Source organism: Crassostrea angulata, chromosome 4 (assembly GCF_025612915.1).
Source record: "Crassostrea angulata isolate pt1a10 chromosome 4, ASM2561291v2, whole genome shotgun sequence".
Lineage (NCBI taxonomy): Eukaryota > Metazoa > Mollusca > Bivalvia > Ostreida > Ostreidae > Magallana > Magallana angulata.
This window is the reverse complement of record NC_069114.1, coordinates 16,184,227-16,195,922: the sequence shown is the minus strand read 5'-3', so window position 1 is coordinate 16,195,922 and position 11,696 is coordinate 16,184,227. Positions and strand designations below refer to the sequence as shown.

General features: G+C 32.1%; 1 long non-coding RNA gene across 2 annotated transcripts; it reads right to left on the bottom strand.

Annotated features, from left to right (window-relative positions):
* Nucleotides 1-2,683: 2,683 nt before the first annotated feature.
* Nucleotides 2,684-11,069, bottom strand: LOC128181430 (uncharacterized). Of its 2 annotated transcripts, none has more exons than XR_008243319.1 (4): nt 11,055-11,069; nt 9,983-10,150; nt 9,521-9,622; nt 2,684-3,105 (listed from the first exon to the last, which is right to left on the bottom strand). It is a non-coding gene; the product is annotated as an uncharacterized LOC128181430 (long non-coding RNA). The 2 variants fall into 2 exon arrangements; XR_008243320.1 differs by lacking the exon at nt 2,684-3,105 and adding an exon at nt 3,977-4,313.
* Between the last annotated feature and the right edge of the window lie 627 nt (nt 11,070-11,696).

The following is an 11,696-nucleotide window of genomic DNA, read 5'->3' as shown; positions in this document are numbered from 1 at the left end:
TTGCAAAAATACTTTTGAGCCCTTTTGGCCCCTAATTTGAGGGGCCAACCCTTATTTCTTGATATCAAATAAAAGTCCTAGTTAATCTAAACAACTTTTGCATTACATGTCTTAACAAAATATTTACACATTAAAAGCTAGGGTCGAAAATGTGCGAAAATTTCGTTAAAAAAATTGGTGCCAATTTTTTACCTCGGGCGAGCTTCGCCGCCTTGCGCATTTTTCAAAATATCAAATAAATAGGATCTTCTACAGACATTCATCTACTATCCCTGAAATTTTCACGTTTCTATCGCAATTAGTTTTTTAGAAGTTACGTGGACAAAATGGTCCTTAAAAATTCACTTAATCCTCAAAATCTCGAACCGGAAGTGACGTCATTAGCCAGAAATTTTATAATGATAAGAACGTTTGATGCTTCACATGTCCTGTAAATTTCATGCAAATCGGTCAAGTAGTTCACGAGAAATAGCGTTCGAAAAAAGTCAGAAAAAAAATAAAAAATAAAATAATAATAAGGAAAAGAAACAATAGAATAACAAGAGGGTCTTCCGTCGGAAACGGAAGACCCTAAAAATAATAATGAAGAATTTCCAACAGAATCAGTACAAGGTCTTCCGTTGGAAACGGAAGACCTTAATTATATATGCCTGTGACTTATAATCACTTCGACATATCTATTGTATTCGAGATATCAGTGTTCGAGATGTCGTAGCTCAACTGTACATAATGGTTAAATATATGTATGGTATGTCAACATTGCAATAACTATATCGCCATGGTAATGGATAAGTTGATTTGTAATTATTTGTCTAACCATGAAACCAGAGACCATCACACAATTTGAAATCCTTAGGTCTGTGTCATAGAGTCCGAAATGTACTCTGAGATTGTATTTAACACGCGAACTAGTGTTGGGTTGGTCTTCAAAGTAACCACTGAATATGCTCAAGTTTCATTAAAATCTGAAATTGTCACCAATCGGATCCGAGAAAAATAACAGATGATTGTATTACTATGACGATTTCGCAGAGTTAAGGTAAAAAAAGAGATGTACCACTGTTACGATTTTACACTGGGTCTATCACAGTTTGTATATTGTGTAAGCAAAGGCGCTTTTTATATTACAATCCGGACATTGTACTTGTAGAAGAATCTCGTTTGTCAAATGTGAGTCAAGTACATGAAAGACAATGTTCTACTTCGAACCTTATCGTTACGATTTACAAAGAATGTGCTTTGACTTAAAATTTCACAAAATAATAGCAATTTTGTGATCACTGAGTTGTTGGCTAGATGATTCTGACATAAAATATTTGTTAGCAAAGTAGATTTAAAAGTTTACAAAAAAAAAGAAGGATAGAAATCTACCTCAGTCCTCAAAACACTGAAGTCAATACTATATATAGTATGAAACAAAGCGGAATAGGTACTGCAAAGTTCCGAGTTGTAAATAAATATCAATCAAGTAACAAAGTAATGAGAAAAATGTAAACTAAACCAACCTTTTTTTGTTAAATTATGTACTATCTATTAGACTGAGTTTGGTGCTTGTTCATAAATCTGATTTAACTGTTGTGTCGTTTTTGGAAAGAACGTCGCGCATATTTCACAATATAAATTTTATTCTAAAATCTATGTTCAAAACATTTTCGGAAATGTCAAAAAACCAATGTTTTCAAATATAGTCATAGTTTGTCAAATGTTTCTCAAAATATTGTCCCTGGTGACTAGAAGTTGTAAATGTAATGTTATATTTTCAAAGGATTTTCTAAAAATAAAGCCTCTAATGGTTTTTCCATCGGTCAAATTTGGACATACATGAACAACTTGGTTCATTGAATTTCTACAGAAGAAAATGGCGTATACGCTGTGGGAAGTATGTTGAAATATAATTTCAGCAGAGAAATTGTCTGTTGAAGTTTACTGGCATACCTAGCTATTCTTTAAAGGGGCATGGTCACGATTTTGGTCAAAAATTATTTTTCCGATATTAATATTTACAATGCTTCAGAAAGGCAATTTTAATAGGCAACTGAAATTTGAGTGTCATTTGTTGAGTTATAAGCGAGATACAGAGCTTGAAATTCTTCGTTATGTAAACAAAGGGTTTGTTTAATTTTAAACCTAAAATGAATGTATTATACGTTAGAAACTGTATTAAACGTTAGAAACTGTTTATCTACGCTTAAAATAAATAAAAAGATAAACAAATAAGCTGGAAAAAGTTTTTTACTGGTATATTGAACCTATGAAAACAAAAAGATGGTACGAACCTTGTTTACATGACAAAGAATTGTGAGCCCTGTATCTTGCTTATAACTCTACGACTGGCTCTTCAATTTTTTTTTATCACTAGAAATGCATTTCTAAAGCATTGTAAATAAGAAAAACATAAAAAATATATATTGACCAAAATCATGACCATGCCCCTTTAAATCTTACATTTGAAAATAAATATATCAATATTTGCATTGAATGTTGGCGATAAATTCTTGTCATATTTAACAATGTATGCAGAAAATCTTTAAAATAAAAACAACCCTTTTTTCACTGTTAAATCACTTATTAAAATTTAAAAACAAATATTTTGAAAATTTTTAAGATTACCATGCATAGTTTTTGCATACATATCTTGTGTATTACAAAACATGTATAACAATTGTATATGAAAAATCAGACAAAGTTTTTTGTATTTTTATTCATCTCATCTCGTTTTGTGTCAAGAACAAGCCACTGAATCGAAAGCATAAATAGAGACAGAGAGACAATTTAAAAAATCAAGAAATAAGGGATGATGAAGTATAAAAGTTCATCTCTGCCAAGACCACTTCCAAACACTGTTCCATTTTGATTCACTCCATCCGCCATTTATCCAAATATTGTTTTTTTTATAAAGATAAATCAAAGAAAAAAATGAAAGGTTTTGAAGAGTCCGTTTTTAACTCATGTTGATAACAGGACTGCCACCTGGTCTAAGAGACATGAAATGTTGCATGCATTCGGGTGAGGGTGGTCTTTTTTCATACAAGTATCTCAGACATCGGGACATCATAACGATCATTCTGTTTTTGGCCCGCTTGTCAGCAGACGAGATCCATGGATCTGGAAAAGGGTTAAAAATAATAATAATAAAGAAAGGAAAAAAAATTAATGAAAAGTGAAAAAATCACAATTTTAAAAAAAAGTTCCATTTAATTAATTTTACAATATAGTGAAATTATTTTCCATCCCTCACCAGATAAGAATAGAGGTAACAATATCGAAAACAACATATTCACAACATTTACACTTAAAAAAAGGTTCATTTAGTGGTTTCAGTTATGAATTTTAAGTCTATTTCTATTTTAGCTCAAAGTTGAAAAGAATAGTAAACGTGATGATTATGAAATCATCATAGTATGATTAACATGAGTAAAAAAATCAAATAAGTTTTCAAAAGCGAGTTTTACTTTATACAGCAAAAAAAGGCAATAATAATTGCTTACCTCACAGAGACGTTGGAAGAAACATAAACGTTGTATCTATATGTTTCACTATTGAAGAGGATATTGAGTAAGTCGTGCATGTATTATTGTATACGTTTTATCTACCTAGTATCGCAAAATTTTGTTCTGCAAAATGAACTTATTCATTACCTAAGAACAATTACCCCGGTATTAAAGTAGGTAATAGATTTAACACATCTATTTTTGATAGAAAATATTATATTATATTAGAGAGCTGTCTATATTTAAACTTAGAGTTGAAACAAAAGAATTATGTTCCCTACCTTTATCTCAAATAGACTAAAGATAGATTTTTCAAGACCTATAAAATCATTTTTTTAAGAAAAGGTCTAGTTGTCAAACATTTTTTTTGGGGGGGGGGGGGGGGAATATAACAAAACTTCATTGCTTTCATTATAAAATATTCTTGGTTTTTTTTTTTCATAGGCATGCATGTACGAGTAAAGTTAAAACGCAGAAGCAAGAAATGGTATCCAAAGTTTTTATTTGTTGTATATCCTCTCAAACATTCACCTGACACGTAAAACAATGAGTAATTATAACAAGGTGAAGAGAATAATAATATTTCTCATCACTCAAAGCCGTGCTCGTCTTATCGCCCAAAGAAACGCGCAAAATTTCAAAACATTCTAAAATAAAGTTTGATTTTTTCTCTCTCCTATGTCATGTGAATAATATGACTTTCAGGAGCTGTCCTAGACCCCGGAGTACACATCGGATGGAATCTTCCATATTTTAGAAAGTACTTTACACAAATTGCGGTCAACTCGGGGCTTCGCTTGAAAATCTTGGAAGCCATGACATCTACAAGAAGAAAGAAAAAACACACCCTTCGACTTTCGACTAGAAATAATGATTGACTTTATGGTGAACGACTTATTGATGAATGATGTGCTACATGTAGTATCATTTATTGATATATAATTATTATTATTATTATTATTATTATTATTATCATATTATTGATTCCAAATTATTTCACGTTTCGGTGATGTTATCTATAACGATATGAGCTGTGATATTTATTTTTCTTTGTATTGATCGGATTTTATTTCAGAGTAGAGATGAATAGAATAGAATAGAATAATGTGATTATAAGTGATTATAAGTACAAGAAATCAACACAGAATTTCATTATCAGTCACTGAAAAGTTTTAATTTACATGTATATCATTTGTAGCTGTATGCAGGGTTATTTTCGCCCCGTGTTATTTTCGCTCCTTTTTTTACTTGCAAACGGTTTCGCACCGTCTTGAATTAGCAAAGACAAAGTTTTGAATAAATAATATCGTTTAAAACATAGGAAGTTGCCCAGTCTTAAATTCGATCGCTGTCAACGAGGGCGAAAGGGGCGAAAATAAAACGGGGCGAATATTTCCCTGTATACAGTATAGTGAATCACGAGCACAGAAATCACAGCACATATTGCTTGATAAAATATTTAATTATTTCTATACATTGTATTTATAGAAAATCACAATAAGTTGATTATGGTGCATAATATAGCTGAACGTAAAGATTTAATTAAATTAATGAGATTATAAAAGCGCTTCATAGGTTCATATTGTTGGCGTCATTCATTGCTTTGGTGAATACATGTACAAAAGGTTTTGGGTTTTTATTTCATCAAAGCACACAATCACAAGTACAAAGGTTTGGGAAATAAAATTAGAACTCAAATCATATATACTAAAAGGGATCTTTAGTATAAAAACTATCAAAGTGAATCATAATGAAAACAACTAGTGTGGCTTTGCTCCTTGTATCCACATTTTGAAAGAGTTACATCAATAGAGGATCGTGACGTCAATAAAATTGTTAAAGAGGTTATTCTTTCTCCAAATTTATGCTAAAAAACGAGCTTTGTTGGGGAAAAAAATATTTTTCCTAGCTCCTTTCTTTCAAGAATAGGATGGCTTGTTCGACCACAGATAATGTTTTCCTCTTATAAAACGAAGCGATTTGATAAGAGGTGCTCCTATCAATCGATTTATTTTTATGAGATGATTTAATGTTAGGTTTAAACAATACCAAATGTTTATTAATATTTCAAATCTGTTAACGATCCTTAAAAGCAATCGAGGAGGAGAACATTTTACTTCTCCTAAAAAATTTCAACATTTCCATCAAAGCCACTTGACGAAAAAAAAAACACCCCCAAAAAACACGGAGACATCTCAAAGAGTTTACCTCTTTAATTATCATAAAACCTGGTTATACTAATAATGCAATCAAAGATTGCATGACAGCAAACAGTTCAAGACAAAAAAAAAAAACAACTTTTGAACAAGTTTCTACTGGGATAAAAATCACAAAAATGTATAAATAACATCAAACAAAGAAAATTGCAATATAATGACAACAGGTAAAACTTTGGTAGATAATATATTTGCATATAACAGAAAAAAATAACACATCTATATTGTAGAAACTGACACCAATTTGGTGTAAGTCTACGTGGTAAGCCTAATAATGCTAGAAAGCAAAAATAACACTTGTCACTTGTTGACTCAACTGAAGTCAAAATCCAAAATTGTTCAGTTAATAATAACACCTAGAATGATCCTATTAGATTCATCATTACTCGTACAGTGTGTGGCTACTGTATGTTGGCCTAAACAAATCGATTTCAGTTATTGGCACTGTTATGTCATAAGCCATATTTTGACATGAGAAATATTATCTTAATATACAGGTATTTCTTCCGTGGGCAGACAAACGGAAGAGACAATATTTAGCTCTTATGCAGCCGAGGGAAAAATCTTTGCTGTTCGGATATAAATCTTGAACGAAAGGTTCTCTGGCAATTTTTCCCCACAAGAAAACAATACTTAGAAACTCCATTGGCTATTATTTGTACATAGATTTTTTGGTTTCTGTTCATCGTTCACTGACTGTAGTACACAATTCCTGTGGGTACACACGAAGCTTGTATACTTTAGACCACTAGCCCGAGTTAACGAAATTTTGGGCTCTATGAAAGAATTGTTGACAGCGAGGCGACAGTAGGTTTATGTCCCTGACCTGAAGCTTTTCCTTTATACAAGCTCTTATCAAAGCCAGTTCATAATTCTGGGAAAGATCCCTGGGCGATCGTATCAAAACCTCTGCAAGTACATCATTTAACAGTTCACATTTTTTTGTCATTTTTATTTCGTTTTGTGAAAATAAATATTAAATTTAAATTTTGTCTATTATGGTTTATTGGTTTGTTAATGCATCCAGAAACTGTTTTAGTACTTATATGGTGCTAGTAAGAAATGCAGCCAAAAAACTAGAGTAGGTTATTAATGTAAGGAATCGCTAGTTTAATCACATTGAATGGATGCTGATACAGCGTTACTAGACTATGTGTGGCTTATGGTGACAGATTTATAAGACTGGACTCCTTAATGAGTTAATGCTACAACGGATGTTAGAGTGTTTGATATTCTCGGTCATGGTCATCCCCAACCCTACTGGTGGCGTTATGAGGTTTTTTATTGACACGCCTTTTCCGTTTTCTAATTACATAAAAGTACTTATAATCATTTTACCAAAAAAATATGTGTCTTAGCATCCTTTAAACCTGAAAAATGCTAAATGACCGTAGTTCAACTCATTGAAATTTTCTCGTTTTCATGAATATTTTTTAATGCTTGACATGGCTTTGTAAGTTCTCTAATATACACGTATTGTGTAAATTAAATTTTTTTTTCAGCAACACCTTTACACTCTTTTCTGAAATCAGAATATCGAAACTAATTGTCTAAAGGGATACACAATTCACTTTGAGTTGAGTAGTGTATGTCGTTCAGGTGGATAGTGTAAACCTTAGTGAGATATATTCAACGTTATGAAATGAAGTGTTATGAAAGGATACAATTATTTTTTACGCATAAACGCTGTTGTCGAGATTTTCTTTGCGAAAGTGTGAAGGAACCAGTTGGAATAAAGAATGAATTATTCATGAGAAAAATATATTTTAGCGAGATTAGCATTAGTTATTCAACGATGCTGTTACTGTAATGGCAAAGTTAGTCTTGTAAAAATTTCAATAATACTTAACCATTCATTGTGATTTTTTTTATATGAAAATGGATTTCATTTTCAATTAAATATCATGTTTATAAATTACTTGTGAGAAATCTTCGAATTGTTGATACACATTATTGCGATAACCTTGAGCTTAGAATAATATTCCAAGAATACTTATTCCAAGAATACTGATAAAATAATTGAGTTAATAAGCGGGACATGGCAAAACGAATTTTGTTTTTTCTAGCTACATGTTTTAGTCATTAATAGGTTAAATATCCCCAATTCTATGTAAATTCATAAACATCAAAGCTGTCTGAGAGGTTTATTTATAAACGTGCGCAATGGGGGATCAAGTAAAGGGGCGTTTGGCATTGGAGCATAATGTTCATAGTTTAAAGGCTAGAATATCATCAAAGTCTTCCGAAATATCTTTCAAGTTCAGTATCCAAGAAAAAAAATCTTTTGCAGTTAATAAACAATCAAAAATTTGGTACAGAAATGTCTCCCGACCAATTTTTTTAAAAAATCTACCGCGTATTTCCCCGTGTCTCATATTATGCACATTACTTTCAGAACCGTGGGTCAAATGGAAGACGATATGAAATAATTGGACATGACCTCGTTACGTCTGCGTAATTTGATGTAACAATTCTGTAATAGATCGATTGTTTAGGTCTCGCGTTACCATTTTAATCAGTCAGCTGCCTGACAAACAGCTGATTACAACATAAGGGTACGTGCTGACAATCTCCTATACTCCGATTAATATGCACGAGCGTTGTTGACGGGAGACCGCCTCTGGTCCCCCAAAGGGATTCAATTACACACAGAGTCTAGAGAAAATAGTCCCAAGAATTATTCTGGTCATAAACATATTTATACCACTGGCAAATATTGTTGCAAATTACTCGGTAATAAATTAAGCCCACGCATATATATTTGAGTGTACGTAAATAGTCTTGTATCTTTAGTAATTGAGTTTTTTTTTTGGTAATGGGTTCGGTGAAAAAAAGGGTGGAGGTGTTAACGGTATACCAGAGATCATCTATTATTTACGACTCCTCATATGTATAGTTATAACAGTTTAATGAGGTCATCCTAATCAGTGCAACCACACAGGATACTGAGGTAAAATAATCATCTAAAACATTTAGACGATTCCAAGAATTGTACAACCGGGATTCTAAGAATCAGCTGTTCTCACATAGAAGAGATTCCGCCGCTGTGATTTTTGAATGTTCAATCAGATAACACGGTGAGAAGTACTTGATTAATTACGTCTTTTCTGCGATGTTGAGAGCAAAATTATTTTCATCATTACGATATACACCATATGTCACAAAATTACTATTATATACTTAAATGCTTGGGCAAATTTAATTGTGTGGATTTTTAGATAATTCTATCAGTAGATATATAGCCAATTAAAATCAATATTAAAAGCATTAATGGGTAACATCGTTGCTATTTATCATATTTCCGACAAGAAAAGAATTGTTCAATATTAGACATGATGAACTGTTAATAAGACGTTACATTAAAAGCGGCTAGATTTATTACAAAAAGTCTTGTTAACTAATTACATGAAAAAAAAATACATTAATTACATGCATAATACATTTTATTTGAATTTTAAAGAAAGCTTTTTCAAGGTTTGGGCGAAAGCATTTTGACGACAATTAGAGCTTAGCTTGATAAGCATGCAAGTGAGAATTATGAGCTTTCAGTGACAACGACCTCCGATTCACAAAATAACTTACAATTGATACAAAAAATATTCTTTTGAAAATGAAAAAAAAAAATCCTTATAAAAAAAATACTGATATTAAAACTCTTTAGTTATTTTGAAAACCAGTTTCATCATCAGAGTATCTTTTAGATTATGTTAACTTCGGATACATGAAGTTTAGAATACATGCATGGGTTTAGAAAGAAAAAGAAAACAATAAAAAGGAAGCACACTGATTAGATACCAAAGAAAACAATCTTACCTTCCGATGAAAGACTTCGCCGCATAGGTACTGCATTTATTTCCATAGCGACTAGCAGAAAGGCTAGAGCCAAGCAGATGATCTTAGTTTCCATACTGACGGCTGTAAAGAGGACCCAGCAATAAGAATAACACCTTAATATAGAGGCTGTGAAATGTCACGTGATTATCAGAGACTATCCTTCGAAAATTAACAATGATTATTTGATTTCCGAGGCTAAAGGTCGCAAGGGCCAGACACCTAAGATGCTTTGGGGCGTCACCGGTGAATGATGCCGGTCTCTAGAGAAAACAGCTGATTCAAGACCAGCGTCCACTCCAAAGCCAATGAGGCCTAATACAGTGGCTTAAATCAGCTGTATTCAAGAGATTCCAATTTGATTTTTTTTTTTGGCAGATAAAAATCTCACATTAGGAAAGGCTACTATTTACACATGATGAGGTACCATTGTTAGGTGCTTACCTTAGACTGTTGGCAACCAGCTGATGGAGTGCGAAGCTAAGTGGACGAAGAAGAGGCGTGCAGGGCTTTATATATATACACGCCTATGAAGAACAGGCATTAGATTCACGCCTGATCGTGAGGGAATGAAATCACTCTACGCGGATGTGAGATGGCCTCCTTCTCATTCTGGGTTTTCCAAAAGTAAAAATTTTTGTGACCAGTTTCAAATATGGTACTATGTATGTTTCATAGAAAATGAGAAGTACTTTGTTAAAAAAAAATAACAAATTTTTGGTGCAATACTTGAACGATATAAACATAAATTGCTTGCCGGAAACTTATTATTAAAATATTTCAGCTGGAAATTGTAGTGCTATTCCTGAATTAACCGTTTTAAATTTTTTTTCTTGAAAACATAATTATAAGTTTCTAAAATTGTTGACATGAAAAAATTGCAACGGAAATGGAGAAGTTATCCTTCGATATGATATGTACTTTTAAAAACAAAAAATTAATTAACTTGATACAGAATAAAAACATTTAAAGGTACTTTAACGAAATGACTTGCTTTTAAATTGGTGTGCTGTAAATATTTCATTTTTTGAAAATAGAGGCAGGGAGGAATTGTAATATAGAGAGATCGTTAGGAATAAAATTGAATTATTGAGGACATCGATCGATATCAAATTGATTCCAAAGAGCGAGATAAAGCCATTTTTTATGTTAATGTTTCGTAATATTTGAGATATCAGTGTTTGAAATGTCCCCTGTGATTTGTAATATAAAACTCTATAACTGAGAACACTTCTCAATTAAAACATTTATACGCGGGGGTAACCCAATAACGTACAGTAGTTGTTTCGGTTTCATTTCCAATCTCGTAAAACCTTAAAAAAACATTTCTTTGAACTAAACGCTTCATCAAATGACACACTCGCCAAACTAGCTTACAGAAAAAAAAACCCAGATGTTATCAAGCATGTTTAATGCATTATTTGGAGTGTCAAAAATAATTATCATATAGAATGTACATAAATAAGTAATCAGGCAAAAAATAATCACATATACAACTTCTGTTTTTAATACTCACCCGATGTGCATCGATCACCGGCAGGAAACTAATGTATCTGAGGTTGGGATTTTTTCATGCAGTGACATTCTCTCCATTGCACAGTCATTTTGGGGTACTTTTTGGGTAGGTAAACGTAGAATGATCCGTCATTTGATATGAAATAAAAGAGTTTGTCATGTTTATTCTTTAAATTTAAATTTAAATAGCTAAAAAGTAATCCGAACATTGTTTAAATCACTGAACCACCCCCCCCCTTTATGAAATTAGCGTGGTATGACATCGACACACTAAAAAAATTTTATCCCAAAAATTGAAAAAAATTTACTTGACCAGTTTATGCGGTGAATTAATTATCAATTAGTTATACTATATACTGTAGATTCCTAATTAAACGCGAGGAATTGATATCCGCGTTAATTTTTGAGAAGTAGGTTTCGCGGATTTTAAATCTCGCCATTATTTTCTGAGAAATAAAAACTATAAGAAATGTGGATAAAAGTCCCTCGTTCGCGATTTTATATTCTCGCGATTTAACTCAAAACAGCGAGATCGTGGAATTAGTACTCGCGTAATATAAGGACTTTATAGTATTGATTGATTGATTGATGTCAAATTCTAGACTCTAAGAGATACCTTGTTAATTTCCACATGCAAAAATTA